At 38.7% G+C, this 12,434-nt stretch overlaps 2 long non-coding RNA genes across 3 annotated transcripts; both read right to left on the bottom strand.

Moving 5' to 3' along the window:
• Positions 1–6,918: 6,918 nt before the first annotated feature.
• Positions 6,919–9,145, bottom strand: LOC141642918 (uncharacterized). The gene is made up of 3 exons (XR_012543536.1): positions 8,998–9,145; positions 8,239–8,886; positions 6,919–7,197 (listed from the first exon to the last, which is right to left on the bottom strand). It is a non-coding gene; the product is annotated as an uncharacterized LOC141642918 (long non-coding RNA).
• A 22-nt stretch (positions 9,146–9,167) lies between these two features.
• On the bottom strand, positions 9,168–11,125 carry LOC141642917 (uncharacterized). Of its 2 annotated transcripts, XR_012543535.1 has the most exons (5): positions 10,819–11,125; positions 10,460–10,530; positions 10,058–10,263; positions 9,864–9,954; positions 9,168–9,239 (listed from the first exon to the last, which is right to left on the bottom strand). It is a non-coding gene; the product is annotated as an uncharacterized LOC141642917 (long non-coding RNA). The 2 variants fall into 2 exon arrangements; XR_012543534.1 differs by having other exon boundaries at positions 9,864–10,263.
• Positions 11,126–12,434: the final 1,309 nt, after the last annotated feature.

The raw sequence follows: 12,434 nt of genomic DNA, 5'->3' as shown, positions 1-12,434 counted from the left end.
ATTGTATATATTGTGTTTGTTCTATCCTTGTTCACATTGATCGACTACGCCACATCCGAGACATGAGGATATTGAAGACCGCATGGTATGATCTTTCCAATCTCCTGTTTCCTCTTTATGTTAATGACTATGTGGCTTTATTTTGATTGATGCAGTATAACAATGTGAACTTAGGACTTGCATTTAGTTTATATGTCATATTAGTTGTTAGAATCACTTGCATTAGGATATATATAATAGTTGCATCATGGCATTTAGTTGCATTTAGATAAAATATTTTGAAAAGTGCCTAATTGAGAACTTTGATAAGAGCAACTTAGCCATTACAAATACTTTTTCAACTTAAGACTTCGCCTACTAGAATGGTTGTAAAACACCCTAGATAGTGTCATACTAGTGTCTTTTGACTAATGACCCAAAGCCTAGTCAAGGGTTTGCATGTGAGTCACCTATCCAACCGCGTGATGCGATGTGGACTTGGTTAACTTGTCTTGGTGACCTTGATTGACCTTGTGGTACGACAACCCAAAAATACTTTCTATCAATAAGTTTGAAGTGCTCATTTCAAAGATTTTGTATGTGGAAACGTTTTATTGCCAAGGAAACCTCAAATGTTGTGAAATGTTGAAATATTTAGAATTTTAGTTGCTTTGATGGAGGCGTACCACTTCGATGTGCTTTGGAGAGGGATCCATTGAATTGGGCCTCCACACGGTTGTGAATTCAACCGCCCAAAGATAGAGTGACTATCACCCCGAAAAGCTATTGTCTAGAGGTTAACCGGTTGCCTAATAAGCGATTGGCGAAAGCAAAGGACATTAGCACGGAAGGGACAAACCCCGTCTCTAATTATTGAAATGTGAAAGTTGAATGAGGTCAAATTTTGAATACTAGTCATATCCACCCTTGTTTATAAAGATTTGAGCATTTCATTCCCAAAAAGCCTTTTCGTCAAGCCACTTGGTCGAGCTTGGGACGATCCATTACCTTTACTTTTGTAGAGAACTCGAGACTTGTCATGTTATATGCTACTAGCATCATGGGGATCATCATTCCATAACCATCCGATCGCTCCTGACGAAAGTATTTGGAAATTGAGGACGAAAGTAGTCTAGTTTAACACAATTTGGAGGTGATTTAGTGCCATCCTCTTAGCCTTAGTAATTTGTTGAACTAGTATTTGTGACGGAATATATGCTCTTAAATTTGTTCTCTTTTAGTTGCCTCCGCCACTTGATGAGGAAGTGGCTATTCCTTTTGTAGATGCATCCTTTATTTGATTTGTGTGCTTAATGTTTGGATGTGTCGCCATTTTGGCAAGACTCACCTTGCCTTGCAAGAAGGCATCCTACCTCATGGTTGTCTTGTTGTGAGTTGTTGGGGCGGAGTGAGACCCACTAATTGTCTCATATCGGCTATGATATTAGGTTAGTTTAAATAATGGTCCTAGTCTTTGTCACCTCTTTACTCGGGACGAGCAAAGGTTCGGTTTGGGGATATTTGATGTGACCATAATTAGCGCACATTTAGTCCCTGAATTAGCCTTGTTCCCATCCTTTTTAGTGCATATTTGGGTCATTTATTGTCTTTAGTTCTTTGTTTTGCATATTCTTTGAGGTTTTGTGTCCTTGGTAGGAAAGGAGTGCAAACCTTGCATTTTCATGGCAAAATGAGACTAAATTGATTGAATCCAATGACCAAGCATCAAGGAGAGACAAGATTAGAAGGCCTTTGTACATATTATAGTAGTTGGGCAATGATGAGGAAAGATCCTTGCATCCCCAAGGAAATCCCCAAGGATTTTATGAAGAAAAGGGAAGAAAAGAAGAAGAAACACGGCTGAGCAGCAATCCGCCCGTCCCCCAGGACCACAATCCTTGCGTCTTCTACCAAAGACGCCCGGGCAGCAGCACCCAGAAGATGCCCGTCTTCTCCCAAAGACGCCCGGGCAGAGACTCCTGAATCCGGCCGTCCCGTGCCTAAGACGCACGGATTCCAAGACAGCGCAAATCCGTTTCTTCAAGCTTCAAGAAAGACGCCCTTCCTTCAGAAAATACCGGTGTTTCCCTAAGTAGGGACTTAATAGTTATCTAAGCCCTTATTTAACCCTAATGCATCCACCTAATTTCCACTATAAATACCCCATTAGTCTAATTAGAAGAGCATGTTCTTCTTATCAATTCTTAGAGTAGTTAATATCAATCAAATCTCTCTTTAGTTTTGTAATCAACAATTAATCAAGTTTTAATACAAGTTTTATTTCCTTAATCTCTCTTTTGTTCATCTTTTATTTTGGGTAATTGAAGATTATTTGGGTTATTATTGGGAGATTGACAACGTCTCAATCAAGCATCAAGTACTTCTATTATTCTTTGCTTTATTATTGGAATCATTAGTAGGTATAATTCTCTTAATCACTTTTTAATTATTGCTAATTACTTTCATTTGTTCATCATGTTTCACTTTGTTGGTATGATTGACAACCTTGCTAGCATGTTCAACATGATAATGAGTGAGCAGTCCCATAGCTATGGTTAATGGGTAATTAGGGGAAACCAACATGGGGAATGATTCATGCTTAAATTAATATGATTTCATGGTTTATTTGCTTGCTTGTTTTGATCTCAACTCATGTACATGTTATGTTTGATGAAATGTGAGCCTATGAATCCTTGCATTTTTTACCCATTACCTATCTTTTCAATGAGACTTGTAAGACATAAAACAACTCGAGTCTCATTAGACCATGCATGTTGTTGAGTAGGGAAGACTAAGTCGACTTGTAGGTGTTGTACAATCTAATCGATTCGGCTCCGGGACCCAAACTTTCCTAGGATTGTAAGATATAACGCAACTCAATCCATCACAACAATAATTGCTTGCTTATAATTTGAGAACATGTTTGTATGATCAATTCCCATGAATTCCCTATGACCCCATGACACCCTAGTGCTTTTTATCAATTGTTTACAACCCTTTCAATTCATCTTGCTTATTTACTTTCATTGCTATTTAGTTTAGTGACCTTCTACATCAACCCAAATTGTGACACCCCTAAGACACCACTAGTTTCAATAGAAATCTCATCTCAATTCCCGTCCCTTGGGATCCGACCTTTACTTGCCTCTTTACTTATTGTAGAGTTGTTTGTGAAGTTATATATTGTGTTTTGGTCTAGGTGCTTCCAACGACAATTGTTCCGAAAAATAAAATATAGCATCCGAAATAGTCCGACCAACAAGCAAGCAAATAAATTATGAAAACATATTAATTTAAGCATGAATCATCCCCCATGTTGGTTTCCCCTAATTACCCATTAACCCTAGCTAAGGAAACTAGTTACTCATTATCATGTTGAACATGCTAGCAAGGTTGTCAATCATACCAACAAAGTAAAACATGATGAATAAATGAAGATAATTAACAATAATTAAAAAGGGATTAAGAGAATTATACCTACTAATGATTCCAATAATAAAGCTAAGAATAATAGAAGTACTTGATGATTGATTGGAAGGTTGTCAATCTCCCAATAATAACCCAAATAATCTTCAATTACCCAAAATGAAAGATGAACAAAAGAGAGATTAAGGAAATGAGATTTCTATTAAGACTTGATTAAAAGTTGATTACAAGATTAAAGAGAGATTTGATTTATATAAATTACACTAGAGATTGCTAAAAATAACATGATAACCTAATTAGACTAATGGGGTATTTATAGTGGGGATTAGGTACATAAATTAGCGTTTACTAAGTTCTTAAATGACGATTAAGTCCTTGAGGAATCGCCGGTCTCAAGAGAGACTCCGGTCTCCTTTTCGCCGGTCTTTGAAAAATATGCGCATCCTTCATTTGAACAAGTAGAAGACGGATTAGCTGTCGCACAATCCGAGCGTCCTGGGCACGGGACGGGCGGATTGTGGGTGTTTTGGACGAGCGGATTCGTGGGGTGGACGGGCGGATTGTGGTGGTTCTAGACGGGCGTCCAGCTGAGGAAGACGCTCGGATTGCTTGTACTGGACGGGCGAATTGTGGTCAATCCGCTCGGATTCTCTTACAGCTTCTTCCTTTTTTCTTTTCTTCCTTTCTCTTCATAAAATCCTTTAGGATTTCCTCGGGGATGCAAGGATCTTTTCTCATCATTGCCCATCTACTATAGTATGTACAAAGGCCTTCTAGTCTTGTCTTCTCTTTGATGCTTGGTCATTGAATTCAATCAATTTAGCTCCATTTTGCCATGAAAATGCAAGGTTTGCACTCCTTTCCTACCAAGGGATCAAAACCTCAAAGAATATGCAAAACAAAAGGACTAAAGATAACAAATGACCCAAATAGGCACTAAAAAGCATGGGAAAGGGGCTAATTCGGGGACTAAATATGCTCAAATTATGGTCACATCAACACCCATGCCTGTAAAGAAAGATAATCAATAACGATCTTTCGTGATTTGACAAGAAAAGAAATGATCTTTCATAAAATGAAATGAAGGTTCATACCTCTAACAGCAGTCCTGGGCAGACAGCAGCAGGAGAAGTCCCCTTCTCCATCAACTCCGGATGAACCATGGCCCTCATGAAGTGGATGAGGATCGCAAAATCAGCAGTGACTCAGTCCCAACGGCCTAGGGAGCTCAAGTCCGAAAGAAAGGGAAGGAGCTTTGTCGAAAGCCTCTCTCCCTTGTCTCCGAGGTAGATCGAAGACAGAAACCACCAGAGCCACAAAAAGACTCTCTGCTCTGTAGTACAGGGAGGAGGAGCCGTCTCCCTCCCCTCGATCACCACCGACGCCGGGGTCTTCCCCACAAAGTAGTCCCGAACGTAAGAACTAGGCACCAAACCAGGTACCGCAGCGGCCTTCGGAGCCAAGTTCCAGCCGATCAATCTCCTCGCCTCGGCCGAGTCTACTCTCATCGCAGTCTCCGGCCACTCCACCACCTCAGTCCCACACGACAAACAAGAAATCATGCCGTAGTCCTCTAACGTGACCCCAACCTCACCAAAAGGCATGTGAAATATGGAGGTCATGTCCCAAAACCGGTCCAAGAAAGCTCGGACGAGATTGAAGTTAGCCCGAAGCTTCCTCCTCGTGATATCCCTCCAAGCCTGCACCAGGGCGCCGAATGCTCCCCGCTCGATCATGGCTCGCTCCTCAACTGACAGCCTCTCGTATCCTCTCACCGCCGTCGTGTAGCCCAAGAACGATCTGATGTTCCCGGCCTCCTATTTGGATTCGAAACAAAAGCCATCTTTAGTTTGAATAAAAAGGAATGACAAATGGAGATGCAAGAAGATGAGTGAAGAGTGCTGAATTCGAGTTACCAAGCTCTTCACCGTCTTGTAGGACAGGTGACCCTCCGCAGCCCAAAGCAGGTTCCTACTGTCCCATGTCTCAGCCTACGTAGGTGCTCCCCTCAGCTGGAGACCACCCCGTCAAACGTTGGCCCGTCTCGGGGCCTCCTCCTCCTCAACAACCTCGTCCTCAGCAGCACCGCAGCGGTAAAAGCCTCCTCCAACGCCTCCTCAAGTATCTGAGAAGGGTCAAGGGCAGTGTCCACGTCCATGGGATCCCTCCCAGATGTAGAAGCCTCGTCACCTGCAAAATTAAAGTGAGTTTAGGCCGCGTCAAGTGACGACAAACCTTGATTAGGGGATTTTCGAGTTTTCGGAGCTCCGGAATCGCTCTTTTCTCGCCATCCTTCGCAATTTTGTCCACAAACTCGTCCGCTCATGTGGTAATTTGGGTCAAGTCAAGCCTAAGTTGAAGCCTAGTCATGGGTTCGAGTCGGAATTTCGACAACATTTCGTTATAACGGCGATTATGCCCTAGAAAGTGTCCTGTGAAAGCCACAAATCAAAATTCTGAAATGGTAAGAAGTTTACCCATCATACAAGGATTCCAAATACCAAGTTTCGTCACAAATGGGCAATCCTAAGGCTATTTTCGAAGCGATTTACAGTTAAGTTGTGAGACCGTCACAATTTCACTCAAATGCTCAAAACTCAATGAAAATTCGGAACAAATACATGGTTATGATCCTTATATTACCAATTAGCCATTTACAAGGTCAATTTTGCAAGGCAAAATTATTTGGGGGAAAAGCCCCAAATTTTCGAGTAATTAAGGGTTGAAAACCCTAATTTTGTCGGTCCCATTTGATCAAATACGGATGATAAATGCAAGATTGATACACATACCTCGATTAGTCATGGCAAATGCAAGCTTTTGGATCAAATTTTGACGGAAATGGTTGGAATTTGAGAGAGAAATTGAGAAAGTGTATTTCGAAATAATGAAATAAACCCCTCTGTTTCATCGGGTTTTTACGCAGGATTGACACGCCCAGGAAAAGACGCGACAGGTGCTGCGCCTCTTCCAAGGGACGCAGCTCTTGCTGCGCCTCTTCCTCAGTTTCCCTCCATAGGAATTTTTGAAGATTTGTTGATAGGCTTATCGCACTACTACATTTAGATTCTATAGCAACACTTTGCTATTGTTGCATAATGTCATATAAATGTTGCAATAGAGTTTATGCAACACTTAATCAAGTGCTACATCAGGTCTTGTTGCATTAGGTCATTGCAACGCTTAATGCAACACTTTTTAATCTGAAGCAACACTTTTGAAAAGTGTTGCATTGGTCATGTTTATGCATCGCTTTTTCAATTGCAAATGCAACATTTTTATCTTCTAATGCAACATTTCTTATGTAAAAAAAGCAACACTTCCTGAACTAATGCAATACTTTTCATGTTGATAAGCAACACTTATATGAAATTAATGCAACATTTTTATTTTGGAAACGCAACACTGGTTACGTCCCAAAACAACACTTATAATAAACAAATGCAACACTAATTTATTCAAAAACAACACTCAATAAAGTGCAACGACATAAGGACTTGTAAGGCACGCAACAATTGTAATTCTCTCTAATTGTGCATTCAATTGATTCAGTCTCAAAAATATATGTCAATTACATTTCAAAAAAGGATCAAAAGTAGAACTTCGATCGCAAATGTTCAATTATTTAACTAAAACAAATATAACAAATGTTTAAATAGAACAAATAATAATTCTTAACGACTATTTGAAAGCTACTAATTATAAGTCTTCATTCTTGTATTGTGAGCATATATATGTTGCCAACCGGACAAAAAATCAACCCGTCATCATTGTTAATACCTCAAATGCAACCTGTAACATAAAAAATAGAACATTATTAGATTTGAGGATTCAAAGGCTCAATAGGCATAGATGATACGTCACACTTAATTATCACGAAATAATAAATAATGCATTAAAGAACAACTAATTAACAAGGACGTGCAGAAAATAGAGTACGTGATTGTACACAAGGTGTAGCCTATGTGAAACGTTTGAGTTTGATCTGCAAAGGTAGGCCTGTCCAGCCATATATGATAGACAGCACGCTCATAGCTTCCACGCGTAACTTGTGGGCAAGATGAGGAATGTATATCTCACATCTACTTTGAGTGTGCTTATAACAAGAGAGTTGTTCAGTGCGTGCCAGAACCAGGAAACTAATCGGAGATTCCCCGTGAGCAAACTAATGGAGATTTCTTGGGTACCAAAAAGGAGTACAGCAAAGCATTGGTTATGGGACAAATGTAAACATGATTATGTGCTCAAATTTCCAGAGAAGATCGAGAGTGGATACACAAGATGAAGACAAATGCAAAAGTTCCTAAATTCATGGAGATATATAGAACAACATATAATTTATGATGCTTGCATATCGGCAGCAAGATCAACATACATATGCACCAGCATACAGGAGCACTATCCATAATCTTAGTCTATTAGTGAGTTAACTAGGCGTAATTGGTTCAGTTTGCTACTCAACACCTCAATCATATATATTAAACAAGATCAGCCAGTTTGCGCACCAAATCGGCACCAAATCTACGTATTCGACAAACATTGCCATCATATGACTGTAAAGGCTCCTTACCAATCACTACAAACAAGAAAATGGTAGCAAAGGCAGCAAAAGGCACAGTTCATACCAAAGACAGTTCAAGGCACAGTTTATACCAAAGGCAGTTCAAGGCACAGTTCATACCAAAGGCAGCTATACTCGGCGTAATTGAATTTCTAAGGAAAACAGCTGCATTTGCTACCATAATTTATAAATAAATACTCCAAATTACAAATATGCACATGTTTTGAAGATACTAGTTGGGATATGAACCGCCAAGTTATTACATAACTTACCTGCGAGTTGTTTACCTAAACTCAAAAAAAAAGAGTATATACTGATCAGCACCAGCAGCTAGCAGCTAATCCAGACAAAAGCCAAAGTTCAAGCCCTCTTCTCCTTGACAATGAGTCAACGAATCAACCGTTTCCACTGCCCGAAATGCTGAAAAATGGCAAGTGAGAAAAAGAATCAGATATTCAGATCACATTCATAGTGTACAAGAACAAAGTGAGACATCTCTTGGTGTCAGAAGTTCCTTATACAACTTAATTAAATGGAACTTTATGGAAGAAACTCTAACTCAAGTTTCATCTAAGAACATAACAAACCAAGACTAATTTGAAATTACAGTCAGTCTAGAAACTACAATACCAGAAGGATAACCAGTGTCTACCAATCATGAAGAGTGCTAAACCAAATTCGCTAAAGAGCATAATCAATCTAAATTATAAATCTAAGTTAGAGAGTTCTATTACATACCCTACAGAGTCTAGTCCAGCTTATGATCACAAAAATGATTCACTCCATACTAAATATGACGCGTAGATAAATTAGGTATTACTCCTAGTTTCTGTAAGCAAACCCAAATGCAGAATAGGATAGCTAATTTACTTCAATGCTTCAATCCCAATGTAGGTGCAATCATATACGTTATCTGGTGTCTAGTAAAACCAAGTCATATAAAACCATGTAAATTGACTTTGCTTAACTTTTTCGCTAGAGATAAAAGGATAAAACATAAGCTTACTAATAGAGGATCATATCAAACACACCACATTTTGCGCCGAATTCAGAAATGCTAAATCCTCAAATCTCTTCTTGTCTGGTCCTAATCTCTTTTCGCACCTGCCCACATCATTTACACAATCGTCTTTCTAGATGTGATGAGAGAAGGAGTTATTTTATGAACTTAACAAAGGTAAACGAACACCGATTCGCCTTATTTGGCTTTTATACTCCTTTTCGGAAATGTCTTCACCATCGCCTTTCTAGATGTGACTCTCATCCACAAACTCTACATCATTTTGATAAAGAAATCATAGATCAAACAACCACTGAATTGAAACGGAAAATCAAACAAATAACAAGGGAAATATAAAATGAACACGCATTTCAACAGTTCCTCAAAAGCTCATTGCTCTATATACACCGTAAGAACACCCAGCTAATTAGAACAAGTACAAGATGAATATTTATAGAGCCTAAACACTTTGATTATACACCTAGCTGGAGAACTTTTGGTGCACCAGTCTCTTATTGCCTAAGCAGGTTATACATAGCATTGAAAAACTCTGTAAACAACTTTGGGACTTGTGTGGTCTAACATGAGGTTTGCTAAAAAGCATTGGAGAAACAAATGGTTTGGATGTAGCCTGGCTGCATTAGTTTACTGACATTTGATCCGAGAGGAATGGCCGAGTGTTCACTGACATAAAGAAAACTCTCCATCTGCTACTAAAAGAGATCCAAAGTAATGTTAGTCTAGTTATGTTAGCTACAAAACAATCACCCATAAAGCATTCACAATTTTTAAATCAAGAAAATGCTACCACAGCAGACAATAAATACACAAAGGGCTCGATTAGTTTTCCAAGAAAAAATTAGCATAAATTATAACGTTTCCAGAACAGCTCCATACCGCCAATTTAGAGGTCAATTTGAACAGATTGAGGAAAAGAGGGACTGAAACCCCACGGATCAGTACCGTGGTAAGAGCTATCGACGCAGCCCTAAAATGCGACAAAACTCAAATCAGCCAGTTTAAAAGCTTAAAACTTTTAAACCGATTAATACACAACCAGAGAAGTGTATTTTAGAGCATTTCTGACGAACCCAATCTAGTAAAATAATGTACGCTATCGATCACATATTGCAAGGCAGCAACAGGAAACGCGGAATCTGCTGCCGCAATTGCAACTTCACTCAAAACCAGAGCTTGGGAAGCTATCACCTCCGTAGATACATCAGTTATAGCCTCAGCAGCATCACTCAAGTACCCGACTTTATCAACTCCTTCCCCAATATTAGTCGACATAAACCTATGATGATAATAACTACCTGCATTAGTTTACAGCTCAGGGCTCTATGATGATATAGTTGAGGGCCTTAACAATAAAACGATTAATAATAAAAAGCAAAAGGTGTAGTAAAAGAAGGCAATTTCCAAGTAAAAGTGTAGCTGGGAAGGAGAGTAAAAAAGGTGATGAAGAGAAAATGAGCAATTGCAACCACTACCTCTCATTCAAAACTCCAAGGAAGCAACATACATAAGGAAATTTTCGAAAATCGCCATGTTTGTCCACAATCTGCAGATAACAAAAACTCAAATCTATTAAACCACAGTAGTAGCAATTAGATTCAATATCCCAGAGAATAAGAGCGCTAGTCGTGTATATCAACTTCCTCCAATTTGAAATCAAAAACCCTAATTAAAGTCTTCGCATACCTGCACTCGGACCAAACGACCATTGAAACCCAACGAATTTCTCAAAACTCATTGAGACTATTCATCAAATAAGTATAGGCATAATTAATTAGCCTGGATAACAGCAAATTAAAGACAACAACCAAACGGAAATACATAAATTACGCACCTCAAGTAGATTAATCCTTCAAAATGTGATGGCAAGGAAAGGACAACCAGATGAGATGAAAATCAGTGGCGGAGGAAGAGTAATCGCTGCGGTGGCGGGTGGTGGTGAAGACAGCGGAGAAGAGTGAACCCTATCTAACAGTTGAAGGCAAATTCGCGAAGGGTTTATAATGGTGAAGAGTGACTGTGGTGAACGGCGGCGGCGTGCGACTGTGGTCGTCGATGGTGGTAGACAGACGGTGGAGGGCGACTGTTTACGGTATGCGAGGAGGGTAAGGGGTTTCGAGGGGGAGGGGAAGGGTTTATTATTTTTCCTAATGTGATATTGTGTATGTATTGGATCGGAATTCCGTTACATCGGTTCATTAAGAAAGTAAGAAACCGATGCAATATAAGTTTAATCTAAATAAATTAACGTCGATTGTAGTATAACTGATGTAAATAGAAAAATAAAATAAAAGTTACATTGTTTTGTTTTTATAACCGATGTGAATAATTAAGGTTGGTAGAGAATAAGAGAATATTTTATTATTTTTTTGACGGAAGAAACATACTGTTGGTAGAGAATAAGAGAATATTTTTTTATTTTTTTATGCCCCCTTTGATGGTTAGTATTCCCAAAACTTAAGAATGCCGCCTAATTTTCACTTTTACAATTAGTAGGGCGGTAAATGAAAAATTCTCATAGAAGTAACACTAGTGTTGCTCAAAGTGTTGCGACAAAATACAACGCTTGTTTCGAAATGTTGCACTTATAGTAGTACAATGCAACACTTTTCTTAAAGTGATGCCCTATATAAGTAAAAGCAACATTTTTGAATAAAGCGTTGCATAATTAACTCAAAATTGCAACGTAAATATAAAGTGTTGCTACCGAAATGTTGCATTACGTCCATTTTTGTAGTAGTGTCGCGTACCTATGCAAAGATAATTTCCCTAAACACAAATTAATGTAGTAATAGGGGTCGAACACAAGGAAACGGGAATTACGTCGTGAATTGCTACAGGTAGACTTTTATCAAGGTCGACTTTGATTTGGGTTTGGTTTGTTTGGTTGATGATTAATAAAAATTGCGATGTAAATAATATAATAAAAATGAGTCTAAAGGGTTCGGGTCACTCATGCAAAGGTAAACATATGAATATGATAAATTTGGTACTAATAATTTTGTCAATTGTTTAGGCTTAGAGATACCCACCTTACGGCATTAGTATCAACCATAGACCGGGTCCTTGAAAAACTCTCGTCCATGACTAGGTCGTCCTACCACACATACTTAGTCTAATTCAATTGCGTGCCTCTCGACTTTAGAACGAATGAACAAATTTAATCTACGACTACGGCCGATAATCAAAGATTAAACGTAATAATGCAAACATGTGATGGAAACAATTGAACAATATTATTATAAACTTATTTAAACATGTTATACATTTGATTTTGCATGGCTCCCCTAGCCTTTAGACTAGGAAATTTAGCTACTCATACTAAAATGTAAATTGCAAACTAAATAATAAGAAATGTTAAACATGGTTGTTGGATTTATGCAAATTAGATGATATAACATGTCAAATGATTAATGCTAATGTTAAATGAAATGCTTGATTATAATAACT

Source organism: Silene latifolia, chromosome 2, assembly GCF_048544455.1.
Source record: "Silene latifolia isolate original U9 population chromosome 2, ASM4854445v1, whole genome shotgun sequence".
Taxonomy (NCBI): domain Eukaryota; kingdom Viridiplantae; phylum Streptophyta; class Magnoliopsida; order Caryophyllales; family Caryophyllaceae; genus Silene; species Silene latifolia.
This window is presented reverse-complemented; position numbering and strand designations above follow the sequence as displayed.